Here is a 23,121-nt window from a genome sequence, read left to right on the forward strand (position 1 = left end):
GGAATCATTATTCTGTTAAGAAATATCTACCTTCCTTGTTAATGGAGTTACTATTATGTTCATGTGAAACACTTTATTTGGAACAGGAAAGACTGAGATTGACATTCTACACTCTTTAGCAATTATTTTTTTACTCTTTGCTTCATTTTATTGAAAAATCATCCTATTTTCAAACATCTTCTTATATCATGAAAATGCTCCCATGTGCCTAGTAGAATTGCATTTACTAATCATACATTTTGTGTTTTTCTAAACTTTTATATTAAATTAATTTTGGAAATAATAACAATATTACCTCCCAAATCACCAAAAATACTCTTTTTAAAATAGGTGCACAGAGTTCTACCTACACCAACCTGTGCAGGACATAAGCTCACAGTACATGTGGATCCAACCTTCTACCTGTGGGGCAGACATTCACCAGAGCCTAGCCTCTGGAACCGTACTGCCCCTTTCTACCAGCAGACTACTTTGGGAGGCCAGGCCCAGCACAGACAACCCATACCAGCCCATGCAGGACCCAGGCTCCCAATAGGCCCCAGTCCATCACTCACCAGCAGGCATCTGCCAGAGCCCAGCCTCCAACCAGCAGACTATACCACAGAAGCTCAGGCCTAGGCCAGATCCATCCAAATTTCACAGGACTCAGGTCCAGGGTAAATACAAGTTCACCCTTCCCACCTGGTAGCCTAAGCCTAACCCCTTCCATCTAGGGACACTGCAGTCATCAACATAACCTTCCCCACACAGTAGCCCCTAACTTCCTGACAAGAGGCAGGGCCTAGAAACAGCTGCATCTCAGAGTAGGCATCCCAGAGGGATGTGAGGCCTATCTTTTCATCCCCATCTCTGTAAGACATTGCTTCCATCTTGGGGCACTTTAACTATTATTGTGAGCTACCTTGACAACTGCCACCATCATCTTTAGATGCAGTAGTATACATTGAGGGACACCAGCAGGGTCTGGAAGCCAAAATCAAGGTGAGTTATAGACAATCTGCACAGGTACTACAAGAATGTAAGAAATCAACTATAATATTGCAGATCCACACTGTAAGAAAGGAAGACAAAGACAACATGGAAAAACAATGGAGGAAAGTGCCCCAAACAAACCAGGATACTATAATAACAGAACCCATAGACAGCAAAGTTGATTAAATGTCAGAGAAGGAGGTCAGAAGGTTCAGAATTAAACTGATCTGTGAAATAAAGAATGACATAAATGAGCAAATACAGACAAAAACTGTGAAATAAAGAATGAACTAAATTAGCAAATACAGGCAAAAACTGATCACTCCAACAAATACAGGTCTGGCACAGGACTGCCCCTGTGCATAAAAAATTACTGAGAGAAAGAGAGAGAGAGAGAGAGAGAGAGAGAGAGAGAGAGAGAGAGAGAGAGAGCGCACAACTGACTCTGGGGGAAAAAGTCAGAAATCCTTGAAATGAAGGATATAATAAAACAAATAAAAAACTCAACAGAGAGCCTAACCAACAGACTAGATCACTTGGAAGAAAGAACGTCAGATAACGCAGACAAAGTATACAATCTGGAAAATAAAGTTGATCACACACTAAAGATAGTAAGAACAGAACATCCAAGAAATCTGGGACAGCATCAAAAGAACAAATTTAAGAGTTATTGAGACAGGGGAAGGCACCGAGTATCAAACCAAATGAATGCATCATCTCTTCAATGAGATAATATTCAGAAAATTTCCAATGCATGAGGAACAAATAGGAAAACCAAATACAAGAGACTTATAGGACACCAAATGTACAAAATTACAACAGATCTACACCAAGGCACAATATAATGAAAATGCGTAACATACAGAATAAGGATAGGATCTTAAAAGCCCAAGAGAAAGGAATCAGATCACATATAGGGGAAGACCGATTTGTATCTCAGCAGATTTTTCAACCCAGACACCACAGCCAGGAGATTGTGGAACAACATATACAAAGCTCTAAAAGAAAATGGATGCCAACAAAGAATCTTACATTCAGCAAAACTAAGCTTTAGATTTAATGATGAAATAAAAACCTTCCATGATAAACAAAAGTTTAAAGAATTTACAATTAGAAAGCCTGCACACTTTCAGCCCCATCAGAACATCCTCAGCAAAATATTCCACAATGAGAAAATTAAAAACAATGGTGAAAATTAGCAGAGGGAATGATTACACTAAAGGAAAATCTAATCAGAGGAGAAGCCAAGTCACATTAAATGCCAAAAATAAACAAAAGTGGCTGGGAATACAAATCAAGTCTCAATAATAATCCTGAATGTTAATGGCCTAAAATCACCAATCAACAGACATAGTCTAGCAGATTATATTTTTTTAAAAAAAGACCCAAAAATATGCTACCTCCAAGAGGCTCCTCTCATAAGAAAAGACATACAGAGTGAAGGTGAAGGGGTGAGAAAAATCATACCACTCACATGCACTGTGGGAGCAAGCAGGGGTTTCCATTCTCATATCAAATAAAGTAGACTTCAAACTAAAGTCAATCAAAAAGAATAAAGAAGGACACTATATACTGCTCAAGGGAACCATACACCAACCAACAAAGCTTAACAATTACAAGTATATAGATCCCAAACAATGGAGCATTTACATTAATCAAACAAACTCTTCTCAAATTCAATAGTCAAATAGAACACAACACAATAATTTTGGGTGACTTTAATACACCTCTTTCATCACTAGATATATCTTCCAAACAAAAGTTGAACAAAGAAACTATAGAGCTCAATAATACAACCAATAACTTAGACTTAACTGACATATATAGAATATTTCATCCTTCAAGAGAATACACTTTCTTCTCAGCAATACATGGATCCTTCTCTAAAATAGATGATATACTATGCCAAAAAGCAAATACTAGCAAATATATTAAAAAAACTAGAGATACTGCCCTGAATTCTATCAGATCATAATGGGATGAAATTAGAAATCAATAAGAAAAAAAGAAATAAAATCCACTCCAATACCTAGAGACTAAATAATGTACTACTGAATGAACAATGTATGGCAGAAAGTCAACAAATAAATTACTTAACATTATATCTCAAAGCCCTACAAAAAGTAGAACAAATCAACATCCAAAGCAGTAGAAGACAGGAAATAATTAAAATTGGACATGAAATCAATGTAATTGAAACAAAAGAAACAATTGAAAAACTTGACAGAACAAAAACCTTGTTCTTTGAAAAAATAAATAAAATTGACAGACCCTTAGCCATGCTAACAAAAAGAAGGAGAGAAAACTCAAATCACATACATGATGAAAAAGGAAATATCACAATAGTCACTACAGAAATACAGAAAATAATTAGAAATTATTTGAAAATGTATACTCCAATAAAATAGAAAATATCAAAGGCATTGACAAATTTCTAGAGTCATATAATTTGCCTAAATTGAATCAGGATGATATACACAATTTAACCAGATCAATTTCAAGTAAAAAAAAAAAAAAAAAAGATGTCATCAAAAGTCCACCAACTGGGCAGGGGATGTGGCTCAAGCGGTAGCGCGCTCGCCTGGCGTGTGTGCGGCCCGGGTTCGATCCTCAGCACCACATACAAACAAAGATGTTGTGTCCGCCGAGAACTAAGAAAAAATAAATAAATATTAAAAATTCTCTCTCTCTCTCTCTCTCTCTCTCTCTCTCTCTCTCTCTCTCTCTCTCTGTCCCCCACTCTCTCTTAAAAAAAAAAAAAAAAAAAAAAAAAAAAAGTCCACCAACCATGAAAAGCCCAGGTCTGGATGGATAAACAGTTGAGTTCTATAAGACCTTTAAGGAAGAGCTAATACCAATACTCTTTAATTTATTTCAGGAAATAGAAAAAGAGGGAGCACTTCCAAACTCATTCTATGAGGCCAATGTGACCCTGATTCTAAAACCAGGCAAAGTCACATCAGAAAAAGAAAACTTCAGACCAATATCTGTAATGAACATAGAATGCAAAAATTCTCGAAAAAATTCTGGCAAATACTATACAAAACATATCAAAAATATCCTGCACCATGATCAAATGGGATTCATCCCAGAGCTACAAGATTGTTTAAATATACAGAAATCAATAAAAGTAAGTCACATCAATAGACTTAAAGATAAGAATCATATGATTGTCTCAATAGATTCAGAAAATTCATTTGACAAAATACAGCACCACGTTCTGTTCAAAACACTAGAAAAACTAGGGATAACAGAAACATATCTCAACATCATAAAGGCTATCTATGCTAAGCCCCAGGCCAACATCATTCTAGATGGAGAAAAAAATGAAGAAATTCACTCTAAAAACTGGAACAAGACAGGGATGCCCTCTTTAACCACATCTATTTAACATAGTTTTTGGAACACTGGCCACAGCAATGAAACAGATGAAAGAAATTAAAGGGCTACACATAAGAAAAGAAGAATTTGGCACTATTTCCAGATGATATGATTCCTTACCTGGAAGACCCAAAAAGTTCCAACAGAAAACTTTAGAACTTCTAAATGAATTCAGCAAAGTAGCAGGATAAAAAAAAATCAACACCCATAAATCAAAGGCATTTCTGTATATCTGTGTCATATCCTCAGAAAGGGAAACAAGGAAAACTACTCCAAGCCTCAAAATAAATAAATAAATTCAATTAATAAAATAAAATACTTAGAAATCAACTTAATAAAAGAGGTGAAATATCTATGAATTTCATAGAAATTCAATGAAATTTATGCAAACATTATTCTCTAGTGTGAGCACTTTGTAAGCTTGTTGAAAACTTATGGAAGTAAATACCATGCCCTACTGTACCTTTTGATTACTAGCACCCTGCAGAGTTGCTACAGGTGTAAGCCCTCCATTATCAGTGTTTCTTCACAAACCACTATCTGTATAAAAAGGGTTACTCTGAAAATAGAATAATTTGTTGAAACAGGAGCCTTTAGACATGAGGTAACAGGCAGTTTAAAAAAAAAAAAAGAATTTGGAGTCATCATCGGTGATAGAGAAGACTTGCAGACTCCAGGTGTTACCAGACCCAAGTCCAGGCACCTCATCACTGGAAAACCAGTAGTCAGGAGATGTGAATTAGTGGGAAAGAAATCAGGTTTACTGAAGATCCAGCACACTTGGGGATTGTGGGGCTGTCATCTTCATAGTGCCCTCTTGGGGATCTCAGGGACACAAAGGGTTTTTTATAAAGACAGAAAGGTGGGACTGTGAGGTACTAGGAGGGAAGGTTTCTCTTAGCAGGATTTTTGTCATCCAGGGTGTGTCTCCTTTTCTTCATTTTTGAATGGACCATCACAATGGAGCTTGACTTTCTGGGGCTAGTACCTGTACTTCCTTTAAATAGACAAATTTATTTCTGCATGTAAAAAGTCACAGAAATTTACTTGCTTTGTGTTGATATATAACTAAAGACTAAGAAGAGGCATGACACATTTGATTTTATCTGAGGATCACCAGATGTTCTGGGTTTTTTAAAGGTGGTTATTTAATTAGAGTGCCATGTGAGGGACAGATAAGCCTACTAGAGTGCAGGCGGTCATTGTTTGCGGTGATGGTAAGATCATCGATGTCTGCCCTTCCCTTCCCAGGCTGACTGCTCAGCTAGAACCTTCCATCAAATACTCACTCTCCCTTCTTCTTCCTCCCTTTCTTCTTCTGGGAGAGAGATGCTAGTCTACATAGTAGAAAAACAAAACAAAAAATTACAATAAAGATTGTCCTGAGTTTATGAAATGTATCATTTTGTTATCTTCCATTTGCAAATCACAGAAAATCCAATTAAAACAGGTTTAGACAAACAAGAAGGAATAATATTTTGTATAGCTGAAGTATTCAGAGGAAGAGTGGACTGCAGATCCAGTAGCATCTAGGGACTCATCAGGGTACAATTTCTCTTCACTTTCATTTTTGCCTTCTGCTGTGCGTGTCCCATGGTCAGACAGGCTCTTCCCTCATGGAAGCAGCTCCAGCCTCATGTCACTCTGGGTTTAGAGCCAGAAGAACAGAACTTTCCTCAGGGAGTTATCCAGGCCTAGATGTGTTCTAATCTTATCCTGAGCAGAAGTGGAGGGGGCCTGGGTCTTCTGGACTCAGTCCTTCTTAGGCACTTATCTGCAGAAATGGCAATGAACACAGTGGCAAGGTGACCAGCAAGTCCACTGCAGTACTCATGGACACGGGGGAGACTGTCACTGCCAGCCTGGGAAGCAGCAGGTGAGAGGAGGAGGTGCTGTGTTCAACTGATGGCAGGTTTTTCATATGTCTCCAGGAAACCATTTCAGGGCTTTAGACTGATAGCACTGGGGAGAACAGAAACTTGGTGAAGCCTCTTATAGACCTTCAGGTGGATGAGCAGACCCAGCACAAAACCTACTCCTGCTGTGAACTTCACCTTCCATTAGATTTGTGCATGGCAGTGCCACTCTTCAAGGCCACTGAGCTTATTTTCTGTGGGCTCTGAGGTCACATGGCCATTCCCCTAAACACACCTCTGGTTGGAATTGTGTGGCTGACTCACTACCTTTCTCCTCCTCAATACCCATGATGCATTATGAACAGAGGATTTGCAAATGTGAAAATATGTGCAGACACCATGGAGAGCAGTGTGAAGGTTCTTTGGAAGAATAAAAATAGAACAACCATATGGCCCAGAAAGACCTCTTTTGTGTACATTTAAAATAAATGAAATCAGCATGTGGAAGAGATATCTGTACTCATGGGTTTGCTGCAACACCCTTCACAATAGGAAGGGACATAATCCATCTTAATTTCCTGTGGGTGAATGGATGGATGGATAAGCAAATTGGCAGGTGGCCTGTGGAATATTATTCAACCCAAAAAGGAAGGAGATGCCAGCACTTTCAGTAACTTGAGTGATCCTAGAGGACACTGTGCTGAATTACATAAGCCAGGCACAGAGAAATCTGGCACAAGCTCACTTACATGGGCAATCTAAAAATGTAAACTTACAGAGGCTGAGAATAAAGGGTGGTCAACAGGGGTGAGGGTGAAAAATAGGTGTTGGTCAAAGCTACATGGGCACATGTATGCCAGGTGAGTGAGACCTAGAGATCTGCACCCTAAGTGCATGTAGTTAAGAATGTGGTCTTTTGCCCTTTAAAACCTGTTCAGAGGACAGCTCTCTGGTTAAGTATTTTTGCATTACAAAGCAAAGCTCACAGGGGAGCATGAGGAAATGGCAGGAGGACTTGTGGCCCCAGGGTGTTCCAGGTGTGTGTAGTGGCCAGCCCACTGAGGTGCCATCAGATAGAAGGAATTATTTGTTTTTATTGTGCCTCCTACTAAGAAAGGGGTCATGAAGTGGCAGTGAAGGTGGCTTCTCCAGGGGCCAGGAGGCATCTCTTCCATCTGAGCTCCTAAGTGGACTCAGCTGCTCAGGCTGAACCCTTTCCACCTGCCCGCACCCTCCTCACTGCCTGCATCTGTGGGAGATGTGCTGCATGTGCACATCGATCTTTGGCCAAGGGGCAAGGACTGGGAATGTAGCCCTGCCCTGCTCTTCAGTCCACAATGGAATTTGAAGGAGGGTCCCGGGACTGGCTGCTGCCCTCCTCTTCTTCTCTGCTTTTCTGCTCTGTTCTACTTGTTTTTATCATAAATAGATTAGTAACAAATCCCCTGGTTTTTTGGGTGTGTGTGTGTGTGTGTATGATAGGATGGCCTTAGGCCTGAGCCTAAGCAACTCCATTTTAAAAAACCTGCAGTTTCACCAGGCACACCCACAGATCCCTCCAGTATGGCCTCAAACAATTTCTTTCCCTTACCCTGATAAAAAGAGTGAAGCCCCTGGCAGGCTGTCCTCATCTGATAAGAAGGAAAGGTGAGAAGATCAGGGTGGAGACCCAAAAACCAGATGTTTCTGACCACAGGGCGAATGATGTCACTGAGAAATCTGGTGGTAGCTGATAAGGATTGAAAGGGAGGTTAAAAAAAAAAAAAACCAAATTTAGTATAAGTGATAAAGCAAAGGAACCGGGATTCAGCCAGCCAAAAACTGAAATCCCAGTGTCAATGGAGACCATCGGGATGTCTGGACTTTCCCCCTGTCTGGAGGTAACAAGGCTCTTTTTCCTTCCCAGTGAGTTGCTGCCAGACACAGCTAGTGGGGCGGGAGCAATATATCCCTGCTCAGAAATGACAACACCATCCCACAGCACAGCACCACTGGGGACTTGTGAAGCTATAATGAGGCACCTCTGCCCCTCAGTTGAGGGTGTTTCTAGTCGAAGTGCAGTGGGAAGTTTGAACTCCACCCAAATCTATCAGTGATGAGCTTGCATTGAGAAAGCTGGACTTCCTCCTTCATTGGGTGAAAATGGAATGTGCCTCTCACCTCCCAAAGGAGTGGTACCGATACGACCAATGAAAATAGAGGAAGTTGGTGCCTGCATCTTCATGATGGAGTGTTAACCCTCTGTTTTCTTCTAGAAGTTGCAAGGTTTCTATTCTAATTCCCAGGTTTTTGGTTCATTTAGACTTGACTTTTGTGCAGGGTTAGAGGCAGGGGTCTAGTTTCATTCTTCTACATATGCACATCCAGTTTTCCCAGCACCATTTATTCACGTGGACACAGAGGAATGGGCATGAGGGCTCACTGAAAGAGGAGTCCTCAGAACATGAGGTCCAGAGACAGCCCAGCTTCTGGAAACACAGGCTGTACCTATAGCTTCAGGTGGGCACTGTACAGTGAGCCGGGAAGGATGGAGAGAGCAAACCTGTCACTGAGGGGCTTTCATGGCTCCTTATCCTGAAGAGCAAATCATGTATGAATTTTTGCAGAAAACCCTTATGTGTATGGTCAATATTATTATGTGCTGAGGCATCACCAAGAATGAATGGGCATGTGAGAACAGAAAAGAATGGAGTCAGATTCCCTACATCACTTCATACACACACACACACACACACACACACACACACACCCTCAAAATATATCACAGAACTCAATACAAAATTAAAATTACAGACTCCTAAAAAATAGGAATACGTTATTTTGGCCTTACATTTAGAAGTGGTTACTAATTTAAGGCACTAGCTATGCAATGAAAGAAGTAATAAGTAAATTAAACTTTATTGAAAATTATAACTTTTGAGCATCAAAGAATGCACTCAAAATGAATTGACAACTCACAGAATGGAAGAAAATATTTGCAAATCATAGGTTATAACTCAGAACTGATTGTCACCCCAAATATAGAAAGAACTGTTACAACTAAACAACAAAGAAAATTCAATAAAAAAAGTATCCAAAGACTTGAATATGCACTTCTCTAAAGATCATTATTTTTGATAAGTAGTCATAATTTATCATTAAGAAATTGCAAATCAAAGTCATAACAAGAGAACACTTTATGAGTAGAAGGATGGCTACAATCAATGACATGGACAATAGCATATGTTCTCAGGGACAAGGATACACTGTGACCTGGTGAAGAAATGTAAAAATGTGCCTGCTTTCTAGCACAGTCTGGAAACTCCTTCCATGTTAAACACAGACTTACTAAATGACCCAGCAATACCACTCCTAGGTGTACATCCAAGAGAAACAAAGTTATATGAGTATTCATAGCAGCATTATTCAAATAGCCAAAAAGTACAAGTGACTAAGTCAACAAACAAAATAGTTTAATAAATAAGGCATATCCATCTAATGGAATGTTGTTCTGCAATAGAAAGGAATGGAGTACTGATGACATGCTATGACATGAATGAACCTTGAAAATATTATGCCAACTCAAAGAAGCCAGTCACAAAAAGACAGGGTCTCACTAAGTTTCTTAAGGCACTGATGTTATCCTTGATGAAGGAAGGGTCACTTGGCACTTTGTCCCCCATGCAGAAAGCCACACACCTCTACAGGCACAGTTAGAAACATGCTTACTGAAAAGTTCCTGAGAGAAGCCAGATTTCACAGCATGCTTTGCATGGTCCTCCCCCAAGTTCCTTGCTGCCATAATTCCTTTCAACACCTGTTTCTCTACTAGGTCCTCCAGACAGAAGGCAGCATCTTCTGGAATATTCCTTGTCATGCTATGCCATTACCCTGCCCAGACTTTTCCATTCCTGCCTTCCTCTGGACCTCAACAGAGAGCCACTTTCAAGGTTGCTCAGGGCAGAGCACACTACTCTCAGGGAGCACGCCCTGCAGCCTCAGAAGATGCTCTCCTTAGAGGCATGGGATAATGGAAGAAAGGGGACTCAGGAAAAAGTACATCATGTAATTTATATCAGAGAATTTTTCTATGGATATATAAAATATATTCATATTTTGAATAGAGGTTTACATGTTCCAAAGGAATTGTCATTTCTTCTTTCCAGGAATCTGTCACTTTAAAACTCTAACAATAGGAGGACACGTTTGTCATATTTTTGACCTTCATAAAGTTGTATGTTGAAAAAAAAAAGTTGCATGTTGTCCTCTGACCCAATATTAATATAGCTAATGCCATAATATAATGACTCATTCAACCAAAATTTCAGGCAACGATTTATGAACAGCATGCCATCACCAACCAAGCCCTCCCAAATGAATCCTCAAATGGACACCTCACCAGGCTGGATATCTCAGGATGTGGAACCATCTAAAACACCTATTGAAATTAGGTCACCTGCCATCCTTACTGAGAACCCACCTGTCTGTTTTCCTTTAGACTCACAGCTCCCTCACTGGTACCCCTGAGTTGTTTATTTTCCATTTTACATGTTTGATTGTGGTTAAAATATATATCACATGAAATTTGCTATGTTAACTATTTTAAAAAATATTTTTTTAGTTGTAGATAGACATAATACCTTTATTTTTTATATATGTGGTGCTGAGGCTTGAACCCAAGACCTCACATATTCTAGTGAGTGCTCTATCACTGAGTTACAAACCCAGCCCTCATTGTTTTTTTAACATACAATCCTTTTACTCAATATGAATACTCTCTAATCCATAGCATATTTGAGGAATATTGATATCCCTGAGTGTATAAATTTAATTCATTTCAACAAAATTCTACCATACCCATTTCCTCTATTGTAGAAAATTAGATGCTCGCCAAGTGCAAGGAAATATTTCAGGCCTTTGGTAAACCACTATAGAATCAAAGAATCCCTGTAATGAATGCAACATTAGAAAATAATTCAGGTCTAATTGTTATTGGTTATATATTTTTGGCTTGTATTTGTTTAATAATGGAGATATTCTCATTTTCTTTTAGATTATTGTTAGTGGTTATTAAAATATAATCATGAGCTGGGATTGTGGCTCAGTGGCAGAACTCCTGCCTAGCATGTGTGAGGCACTGGGTTTGATTCTCTGTACTACATATAAATAAGTGAATAAAGTAAAGGTCTATCAACAACTAAAAAAGTTTATAAATAAAACACTTAATCATATACCTATTAGTTTCATTCCTTTTTACTATATTTCTCCACATCAGTCATATAAAAAAGACTATTTCTTTAATTATGACAGTTCAAATATCAAGAAGAGGATTCTTCTTAGTCATGGGAATTTTGATTTTTATAATAACAGCCCAATTATTTAGGTAAAGTACATATAAGTATGTACTGTATATATTTTTGTGATGCTCCACGAGTGTTTCCTGGAGGAGGTGGAGGAAGAAAAGGTCCTCTTCTCATGAACCGACTCCTTGGATCCACAGAAAACAATGGACCTCTGATTGGAGGGTAAGATGAGAAAGAAAAGCCAGAGCCAGTTGCTTGGTTTTCAGCAGGGAGAGATGAATCAGGTACATTGGAATCACCTAGATCAACTTTGGTATCATTTCTACTAGATTCTATTTCTGAATATATAGGCCCATCCATTTTATCCAAAGGCAGCATAGTGGAACTTCTGAGTTCTGCTGATCCAGATGGTCTACCATATTTAGAATAACATCCATCTTGCCTTTGTAGAGGAAGATGTGGATCAGAATATGGTTGGCCTGGTGAAGGGATCATTATCCTATGGGCCTGTTCCCATGGATGTTCCAGGGGCCGTATGTCAGAAGGTGCTCTCTGAGGATAAGTTGACTTATCACAGTTTGATTCTCTTCTTTCATTGCTAGTTGGATGGTCCAGAGGATTCTCTGGGCCCCTTGAGCCTCTTTCTCCTCCTACTGGCACCAAAGTTGAGGGTATGAGTGTAGCCTTCTTTTCCAAATGAAAAGGTCTTATTTCACATGAAGGTTGACCCAATGGTGAGGGACCATTTGGAGAATTATTTTTGCCAAAGGCTGTATTTGAAGCATCAAGCACAGAAGGATTTTTTTCTACAAGTTTAAATTATATCTCTATTTCAGTTATTTTTTGTATATTGTGAGCATTTTTTCCTTAAATTATTGAGGTATCTTTCAGCACTCCTAGCTGCCAACTCATTACCATGAGCTTTTTTCTCATAGTAAATAATTTGCCCCTGATAAAAACAAATGGTTCTCTCCAATTCTTCTTCAAAATCTTTTGATCGCTTTCTATTGGTTTCCAGCAGTTTAATTGTATGGCTGATCTTTTCTTCCTCTTTAAAAAGTTTCTCTTATTGCTCTACCTGGTAATTTTTCTCTCCTATTGTCTTTGGAGTTTCATTACATTTTCTTGATATAATTCCATCACGACTTTAAGTTTCTGCTGAAGATTCTGATTCTCACTTTCAAACTGTGTATTTTCTGTTTGCAAAGATGCTTGTTCTGTCTTAAGATTTCTAATATGTTCTATTAGGTCTTCCTTTGTTTCAATTACTTCAGATAATAAAGTAAAAATTTGATTTCTTTCTCTTTCTAAGGTTTTAAAAGAGGCCTTTAGCTTCGCATCATAAACCAGTGTCTTCCAAGACCCTTTTGGCTGATCTTCTAAGTGAGCACTAATTTCTGATTAACTCTTCAATTCCAATTCCAAGCAACCATCATCTGTTAGGACTTTTTCAAGCATGGGAGCCAAATCTTTTATCTGCAGTAAGTGTTCAGTCAGAGAATTAATGTGATTTTATTTGTCTCCTAGAATTTGTTCTGCATGTACTTTAGAGTGTTCAAATATAATTTTCTGTTTAGTAAGGCCATTCACTTTTTCTTTCCATACTTCAACTTCTTGTAAAAGCTGTTTATGACTTTCCTGAAGTCATTAAAATCCTCTTTTATTGCTACTGTAATTTGTTCTTTATTCATTTGAAATATTCTCAAGGTTGTTTTAGCTTCAGGTATTGGTGATTTAAGGGATTTTGATTCATCTTCTAGGGACTTAATCCTTTTTGATATATCCACCATCAATTTATCCTGTTGAGAATATTTAGTTTTCTCTTCTTTTAGCTCATTTTCTAGAAAGAGTATTAATCCTCAAGTTTAGATATGGACCTCTCCAGGATTTCATATATTGCCTCCAAGTTTTCTGTTTTTAGTGACTCCTTCACCAAAATGATAACCTTTAAAGGTGACTCTAAGCCTTCATACACTTTTGAACAAGGCTAACATTTTCAAGTAATTGACATTTTTCTTGAATTAGTCCAAAAAGTTTTAGAGCAAGTTTTTTTTTATCTTCTCATGTAATGCCTGCTTCTCACAGACTGATAACTTCTCCACAAAAACAAGAGAACAACAAAAAATCCAATAGCTGTACATATCACCAACTCCCATGGACAGCCATAAGGACTAGGGTGTGTTTCCATGTCTTCAGTCAAGGTAGACCACAACCCTACTTACTTCTTCCAGGACCACCCCCAAGTATGGCTGAGAGACAGCTGTTGCCTCTCCATCATGCTAAGGCTACTTTGGCTATTCCCTCCACAACCATACAATCCCCAGCCATGCCAAAATATGCTGTGAACATTCAGGCCTTTGGTCAGGAGAAAACCTGCACCAGGCAATGGAGCAGACCATTTTGTACCAGTGAGTGGCGGGGAGGGGCTGTGGGCGTGGGCATGGGCATCCCTGGTCACGGGATCTCAGGGGCCTAGCACACTTATACTGCCTGTCAGAAAAGTCTTGGTACCTCTACTATGCTATAAATTCTGAACCAGTGAAGGTTCAAGACAGTCCAAATCAAGCCAGAGAGAAGTCCTCTCCAGGTCACACGCCCATTGATTTGGTTTAGGCCAGGCTAAGGTAGAACTTATTATGTGCCATTCTATATAGTCATAATATCACCCAGTTTAATGTAACTAAAATTCTACAGCTCTGTAAATTTTTTAAAGAGTTAGTACACTATATATTTATATTTACACCACTTGCCTTTTTGTTTTAATTACTCATTCCTTCCCCTCCCCTCCTGTTCCCTCTCTTTATCCTTCTTTCCTTTCTTCTTTTTCCCTTTCCTTTTCTTTCAGTGTTGGGGGTTAAACTTCAGGGCCATGTACATGCTGGACAAGCTCTCTACCACTGAGCTACTTCTTTAGCCTTGTTGACAATTTCTACAGAAGTCATCTGAATTATTCCATAGAAAAACTCTTGTGTTAGACATTTGAAAAATAATTTGAGAAGAGTTGCAAACTTGGGAATAAATCAGTTTTGATAAGTTCTTTTAAAATAGTATATGATATGAAATGTTTCTAAAAATAAATTGAGTTGGTTTTCATGTCATTTTTTGTAGACAACTATTTATTTAAGAGTCTTTGAAATCTTTTTTTCAGATGTTCTTTTCACTTCTCACAGGATATAAACACTTCTAAGAAAGCTGGTCATTATAAATATATATCAAAAAGAAGGATAAGATAAATGAGATCCTGCCTCAAACAAAACAAAATAAAATGTTGTGTGGGATTCTCACACAGACAGGAGACACCAGGGTATTCAACAGGAAGCAGTGTTTATTTGTGTGCATCTAGCCTCAGTGGATTCTTATCTGAAGGCTGAACATTTAGTGTAGAAAGTGATCTCTTATATATTCTAGTTAGTTTCCTTTTACATACTATCTTTGTCTTCATATGAGGTAATAGACATTCCTGATTGGACATTCAATTTCTATACTACAAAGTAGCAAGAATGTTCAAGATTGATTTCTGGAGGGCTCACAATGATACAGATGGCATCATGTTCTTTTTCTTTTCTTCTGAGATATCTCTACCATAAAATGTAGCTCAGTGGTAAAGCATCCCTGGTGTCTATTCCCAGTACCAAACCAAAGCAAACCAAATAAATGCATATGCACTTAATTTAGGGCAGAGAGTTTAGCATTATAATGAGTTATACTGAGCAAAGTTTACTCTAGGTCACTTAGAAGAGCAGCTGTGTATCTTTGACTGGTTTAAGGCCTTTTCTAAAGAGCAGATTCTGAAACAAAGAAACAACTTCAAGTGAAGTTAGCCGTGAGCAACTCTCTGCCTGCAATCACAAGTGTTCCTAAGTTCCTACCTGTCAGCTGAACACTTTGTAGGCCATTTCCTAGTGGGGAGAAAAGTCTGAAGGTGGAGAAAACTTGAATTCTTGGGTGATTCCCTTCTTATTTGGCTATTCTAATCAACTTTCTGTCAGTACCTCCAGTATCTAACATGCAGAGAGGTTTAATAGCCTCCAAATCTGGATCTTTGAGAACTGATCCTGGCCCTCACCTCACTCCACATTCCTTGGTTGTTTTCTGAAGCACCTCAATACCCGGGTTTTGGAGGATTTCACTTCCTTCCACCTCTATGGCCTCAAGTTCACTGAAATTCTATACAATTTCAGCACATTGTAGTACCTGAAATTGGGAAGGAGTTTCTCCAGGCAGGAGATTCAGCCTTTCTAGCAAGCTACCTTGACCTTGAACCTACATAAGGCAGTCCCTTTAGGGCTACCCAGTAGACTACATTTGGGCTATTACTTTTGGGGTTGAGTGTTAGCAATTGTTGCCAGAAAGGCATTTCTCCCTTGTTCCCAGGATCACCCTCGCTGAGATAGTACTTACTATTTGATGGAGGATGAAGGCTATCTAGGTGCCCGCCACTCACTTTTCTCACCTCCTTTGCCAACTGGTATCAGAATCAGCTTTCTCTCACACAGCCCATTGCCCACGGCCCCAATGACCCAGGAGGCTTTAGAGGCTAGTTCTGTAGGAGGGGTGAAGTCATTCTGCATTCTGCAAAGAGACACCTCTGTTCTTAGAGGCTGTAGTGATAGGAATCACCTGCATATTTTCTTCTAGACCATCTTAACAGTGGGGTTGTGAGGGATGCAGTCAGGAGTTCCTTTAAATCAGCTGTCAATTATGGCTAGAGATAGAACCAGGAGCCTGTAGTCTTGGGCTAGAGAGAAGAAAGCATATTGGTTCCTTCTATACAATTTCAGCACAACTTTTTATTTCTCTGATTGTACCCGATGTAACAACGCACTATATGTGCATTCATATATGTACCTAGGTTAATGATATCCATCTTATTCCACCATCTTTACTCTCCACATGCTCCCTTTCATCCCTCCCTCCCCTTTTCCCCATCATAGTTCCTCCATTCCACCCCCCCCATTATGGATCAGCATTCAGTTATCAGAGAGAACACTCAGCCTTTGGTTTTTGTTGTTGTTTGGAATTGGATTACTTCACTTAGCATAATGTTCTCCAGCTCCATCCATTTACCTACAAATGCCATAATTTTATTCTCTTTTAAAGCTGAGTAATATTCCATTGTAATATTCCATACATACCACAGTTTCATTATCATTTCATCTATTGAAGGGCATCTACGATGCTTCCACAGCTTAGTCATTGTAAATTGAGCTGCTATAAACATTGGCAGCATTACTAAGCCATAATCCCAGCCCACATTAACCATTTTTAAGTGCAAATAGAATTCAAAGTGCTCAGTACATTCACTATCACCACCATCTATTGCTAGACTTCATCTTCATAACAGAAGCTCTGCACCCATGAAATATTGCCACCCCATTGCCCATCATCCAGTCCCCTGCTTTCTGTGTGTTTGATGTCTCTACATATATCATCTAAGCAGAATTTCATAGTAAGTGTCCTTTTTTGATTGTGTGACTAAACACAATGTGGGATGAATTATATTCCATTGTGTGGATGGACAACATGTTTATCCATTCCTCCATCAATGGATGCTTACATTGCTTCCACTATTCAGTTTTGGGGAACTCCTACTTGGCATTTCTGGAAGCTTGAGCAGTAGAGGAGGTGGAGAATCTACAGGAAATGAGCTGTGGTTGGGATCTCATGGGTCCATTAATTCCACCTTGATGTAATCTGTAGGCAAGAGGAGACATGAGCTGATCCAGGTGAGGGCACCTGCAATTAGCAAAGATGCTACAGGTAAGGCCAGAACAACCTCTTGACTCTAAAGAAAGAGAGAAAATTATGAAACTCAAAGACAGACTTGACAAGAGGGCCTACACCTAAGGAAAGATGAAGTTGCACCACACAAAGAACACTAAGAAGAAATGAATGTGAATGAAGGATGAGCAAAGCTCAGGTACACCCTTCTTCCCAACATCACAGGTTGCACTTGCCAACCTTTGTTGATCAGTTGGTAAGAAGAAGGCTTAGTGTCTACTAGGTTTGAGCACTCCAATTCCAAGATCACTGTTACCTGCTCCATTTAACAGAAGGATACCATTTTACAGACTTTCCTTTTAAGGACTTAGAAGTTCCCTGAGTACAAGAGCTAAGTCTAATCTTTGCATGTTCCAAGGTGCCTCATGCATAGTCAGCACTGGGCCTTTCTGCAGTGTCAGACTGAAGGCAGGGGTTAGGCCCTAGAAGCAAAATTTAGGAATCCATCAGTTGAAAGAAGATGCAAGTCACTGGGAATATTGGTCATCCATTATTCAGAGGTGGTAATAGCCCCTAACAAGCCCCCAGGGGCATTTCCATATATCTTTTCAATATAAAGGCCAAACAAAGAAGGCACATTGCCAACAAGTTGGTGCATCCCCACAAGCAAAAGTTTATGACCTTGATTATGAAGTTGCACCCCCTTTCTCCACAGAAAAGCCTTAACTGGTCTTCTCCAGAATCTTTACCATGGCTGATTTTAGGACTTCCAGCAAAAGAGTTCAATGTAGATAAACTCTCTATTTTTGTGTCACCTGTTTACTTGGCCACTGGCCAAGAAGATACCAGCACTTCAAGTGCTGGACACCCGCTTACTAGTTTTTCACAAACATATCCAATATAGTAGTTTGTAGAAATGTGCAAACAAAGCCTCTGGCCTTGAGCTGGGCTTCACAGAGATGTCTACATTTTTAAGATAAGAGAAATTACTAATTGGGCTCTATAGTAACAGCTAGCAGGGGGAGGAAAGAAAGGGGAGAAGAATCTCTCCACTTTTCAGGTGTTGTCCTTGAAGGGTTAACTTGCCCAAAACACTGAGAGAAAAAGCTGCTTTTATCTGAAGTTCTGTAGACTGCGAACTTCTAAGCCTCTTGCCTTACATGCTGAGTATAAAACTTTGAAACTAACTGAACTCATGGTTCAGGAAATTGATTGATTACAGAAAAGCTGTGCCCTCTGAACCTGGCTGCAGCCAAATAAAACTGCTTCCTGATATCTTCAGGGACTTGCTTCATCTGTTCCTACAACAATCCAGGCAGTCCTCTCTGTTTTGCTCTTGCAAATGAAACCCTTGTAGATAACTATAATAAGTCATATGCTGGATTATCTCTCACTGACCTTAGAGTTATAGTTAATTCTACCTATAACCAGAGACTGCCCCAGGGGAAATGCAAAAAAACCCTTGCTACCAACATACCCAACAATGCTTTTTGGAATGTTCCCCTCTGATAATGATAACATCCCATAGAATCAATGTGTTACTGCCATACCTTCTCTGGGGAAGAACAACATCTATGTGCCTGGGCAGGTGCAGCCCCCTGGAATGTAACTAATGTGCCCCAAAACCATATGGGCTACTTCAGTAACTGCTATGCAGAACAAGCCATTACCAACGGGTATGAAGGAAATTAGTATGGCATGATGGATATCACACCAATATTGCTAGCTGCTAGACCCATCAAATGGACAGCAGCCGGCTGGATAAATGGGTCTATATTGAGTCCATACCCTGACTATGGATTTTGACAATTGCCTTGGTAAGGTTATGCATAGTCATAAAATAATTAGCATCCCAAGCACCCTTAATATACTATATATTATATATACATGGATTTGTCTTTGTGCCGAATTATGCTTGTACCCACTATGCACAAGCTTGTGTTACACCACTCTTTGCCAGGCTAATAATCAATGATACTGATGGCATAAATATCACTAAGACAGAGATCCCTTATGCAGTAAATATATCCTGCTGGCTAACAAATTGTCTAACCCATGCTATGAAAGCTAAATGTCTATTTATTCTCAGAGTGTCCCCAGCAGTCTGGCTTCCAGTGAACCTGTCTGGAGAGTGGAGGAGTCCATGGGACAAGGAGATGAAGAATCTTCTAAATAAGATACTACACTGGACAAGGTAGGCAATTAGACTTATCATCACTGGGATTATTGGCCTGGTTGCCACCATTGCCGCCGCTTCACAAACTCAGAGCATCTAGACTGCTCAGACTATAAACAACTTGTCTACTACCATGGCAGAAGCCTATGCCATTCAAAATGACTAAATATATTGTCTCAAGCCGCTATCTTAGTCATTCAGCAAGAACTAGACCTCTACCAGGAAAAACTAGATATTCTGTTTATGTTGCAAAGGCTCACTTGTGACTCTAAATTTTAGAGTATTTGTGTCACCCAATATGGTGTATCTGAAAATGTAACCTTACACTTCTCCAATTTTTCTTAGTATATTAACGGTGTTTGGGATGCTAACTATTTTATGACTATGCATAACCTTACCAAGACAATTGTCAAAATCAATGGACAAAGGTGTCTATCTTGAAAACCTTTTTTTGCTTCCATGAATTGACTGAACATTGGAAAAACCTGATAGCCAAATTAACTAATCCTTATAAAGCTATTACCCTGGCCCTACTGTTCATAATAGTGATATTATTTTCTCTTGTTGTGAGATGGTTATGTAACCATGTGAAGACAACACAAGGAAAAACAGCAATGCTGGCTGAAATCTTTGCAGCAGAGTAAGAGTGGGAAGACGTGGGGAAAAGTGCATGGATTACTGCATAAGTGGCATGTGTTAACAGCGTCTGAGTGGCAGGCCACTCCCCTTGTGCTAGGCATGTGAGCGACAGGCCACTCCCCTCCTGCTAGGCTTGGCTTGTGAGAGGCACAGCCCGGGCCATACGTTGCAGTTCGTGTGCTTGCTCCATGGCCCACTTATTGATTGGTTGCTGCAAGGAAAGTTAGCAGACATTGCATTGGTGGCTACCTGTAATCTGCTTAGCTACTGCCTGAGTATAAAAACATGGTAACTGTGCAATAAAATGAGACCTGTTTTCTGTTTGGTCTCTGGAGATCTTGATTAGTGACTCTGAAGCCACACTCTCCTCGACCCTGTTCTGTGGACCTCCTTGTTGGATGAGGCCACACATAACAAAGAGAGTTAAACATTATTTTCAAAATCACATACTAGTACATGGCTAGGATAAAACTTGCTTCTTGGTCTGTCATCAAAATAGAAAGAGCTACTTCTACTTGAAGCTATCTTGCTAAACTCTTGGTAGTCTCCCTAAAGATTAGGCAGTCTTTGAAAACAGACCTATACAGAGAGTCTGACATAGTAAAAACAAAAATAAAAAATAACAAAAAATTCAAAAAAAATTGCTGAGGGACCTGCCATTGTCCAGCATCAACTGTGGAAGCTTGAGGGCATGGAGAAACCACTTCAAAGATGGTTTCAGAGAACAACATCTGCTTTATTGTACAGCAAAAAAATAGCTTTTATAGTGGATATGTGCCAATTTACATATAACAGTCATGATAGACCAGAGATGATACATAACATATCATCTTATGGGAATCCAGACACCAAGAGTCTAGAAATTGACATGTAGGCTGAACTTGCACCTACACCTACTCCTTGTCAAAGAGGCAACGAAATTGTACTTGCCAATATTGTGACAGCATTTTGTCCCAAAACATGGCATTCTATGTTAGGATTTCCCTGCTGAACAATGAGCAAGACCCCCAGGTAGGTCCAAGATCAGGGCCTGAAACAGTTCCCAACTCTAAGTCTTGAACAACCTGAGTTGTTAAGACAATTTTTTATTGAGCTTCAGGCATACAGTTAATAAGACTTTTGATAGCAAACAAGGTTAACAAGAGAAGTATACCTAATATGTCATATGTTAACAGACTGTAGGGATTAAACCATGGAACTAACTTTTGTCATTGGTCAAGCAAGTGTGTACCCCACCCTTAAAAGAAAGTGCAAACCATAGGCATCTTAATTTGAATAGAATTAGTTTTTACAATTTGGGCAGTCAGATTGAAGAGATTTTGTTGGAATTGATTGTCTCAAGTTCCATGAATATAATTTGACACAATGTATAATTTTATAGAGAATCATTTCAGGAAAATTGAGTCCAATAAATGTGCATAAAATACACGTCACAAAGCAGTCCTTAAGTTTGATGTAGAGCTTTGATTTTTTTTTATTTATATATGACAGCAGAAAGCATTATAATTCTTACTACACATATATAGCACAATTTTCCATATCTCTGGTTGTATACAAAGTATATTCACACCAATTTTTGTCTTCATACATGTGCTTTGGATATTAATGATCATCACATTCCACCATCGTTTATAGTGCCATGCCCCCTCCATTATCCCCCAAAACCTGTGCCCTATCTAGAGTTCAACTATTCCTCTCATGCTCCCTCTCCCTACCCCACTATGAATCAGCCTCCTTATATCAAAGAAAACCTTCGGCATTTGGTTATTTTGGATTGACTAACTTCACTTAGCATTATCTTCTTTCACTCCATCCATTTACCTGCAAATGCTGATTTTATTCTCTTTTATTGCTGAGTAAAATTTCATTGTGTATATAAGCCATTTTTTTAATCCATTCATCTATTGAAGGGCATCTAGGTTGGTTCCACAATTTAGCTATTGTGAATTGTGCTGCTATAAACATTGATGTGGCTGTATCCCTGTAGTATGCTGTGTTTAAGTCCTTTGGGTATATATCCAGGAGAATATAGCTGGGTCAAATGGTAGATCCCTTCCCAATTTTTCAAGAAATCTCCATACTGTTTTCCATACTAACTTCCAGACTGGCTACACCAATTTTAAGTCCCACTAGCAGTAAATAAGTGTACCTTTCCCCCCACATTCATGCCAACACTTAGTGTTGTTTGTCTTTATAATAGCTGCCATTCTTACTGGGGTGAGATGAAATATTAGAGTGGTTTTGATTTGCATTTCTCTAATTGCTAGTGATGATGAACATTTTTTATGTATTGATTGATTGATTGTACATAATCTGAGAAGTGTCTATCCAGGTCCTTCACCCCTTGATTGATTGTGTTATTTGATTTTTTTGGTGTTTAGCTTTTTGAGTTCTTTATTTACCCTAGAGGAGAGTGCTATATCTGATATGAGAGGGGTAAAGACTTGCTCCCAAGATGTGGACTCTCTATTCACCTCACAGATTGTTTCTTTTGTTGAGAAGAATTTTTTTTTAATTTGAGTTCATTCCATCTATTGATTCTTGATTTTAATTCTTGTGCCACAGGAGTCTTATTAATGAAGTTGAGGCCTGATTCCACATATGAAGATTAGGGCCTACTTTTTCTTCTATTAGTTGCAGGATCTCTGGTTTTATTTCTAAGTTCTTGATCAATTTTGAGTTGAGTTTTGTGCATGGAGAGAGATAGGGGTTTAATTTTATTTTGTTGCATATGGATTTCCAGTTTTCCCAGCATCATTTGTTAAAGAGGCTATCTTTAATCCAATGCATCTTTTTGGCACCTTTGTCTAATATAAGATAATTGTGATTTTGTGGGTTAGACTCTGTGTCCTCTATTCTGTACCATTGGTCTACCAGTCTGTTTTGGTGCCAATACCATGTTGTTTTTGTTACTATTGTTCTGTAGTATAGTTGAAGGTCTGGTATAGTGATGCCACCTGCTTCACTTTTTCTGCTAAGGATTGATTTAGTTATTTTGGGTCTCTTATTTTTCCAGATGTATTTAATGATTGCTTTTTATATTTCTATGAGGAATACCATTGGAATTTTGACTGGAATTGCATTAAATATGTAT

General features: G+C 39.0%; 1 pseudogene across 1 annotated transcript; it reads right to left on the reverse strand.

The window, feature by feature from the left end:
- Nucleotides 1-11,563: 11,563 nt before the first annotated feature.
- On the reverse strand, nucleotides 11,564-13,679 carry LOC308645222 (melanoma inhibitory activity protein 2-like; annotated as a pseudogene). The gene has a single exon. The product of its transcript is annotated as a melanoma inhibitory activity protein 2-like (transcript).
- Between the last annotated feature and the right edge of the window lie 9,442 nt (nucleotides 13,680-23,121).

The sequence above is a fragment of the Spermophilus citellus genome, assembly GCF_964194105.1.
Source record: "Spermophilus citellus genome assembly, chromosome: 1".
NCBI classification, from domain to species: Eukaryota; Metazoa; Chordata; class Mammalia; order Rodentia; family Sciuridae; genus Spermophilus; species Spermophilus citellus.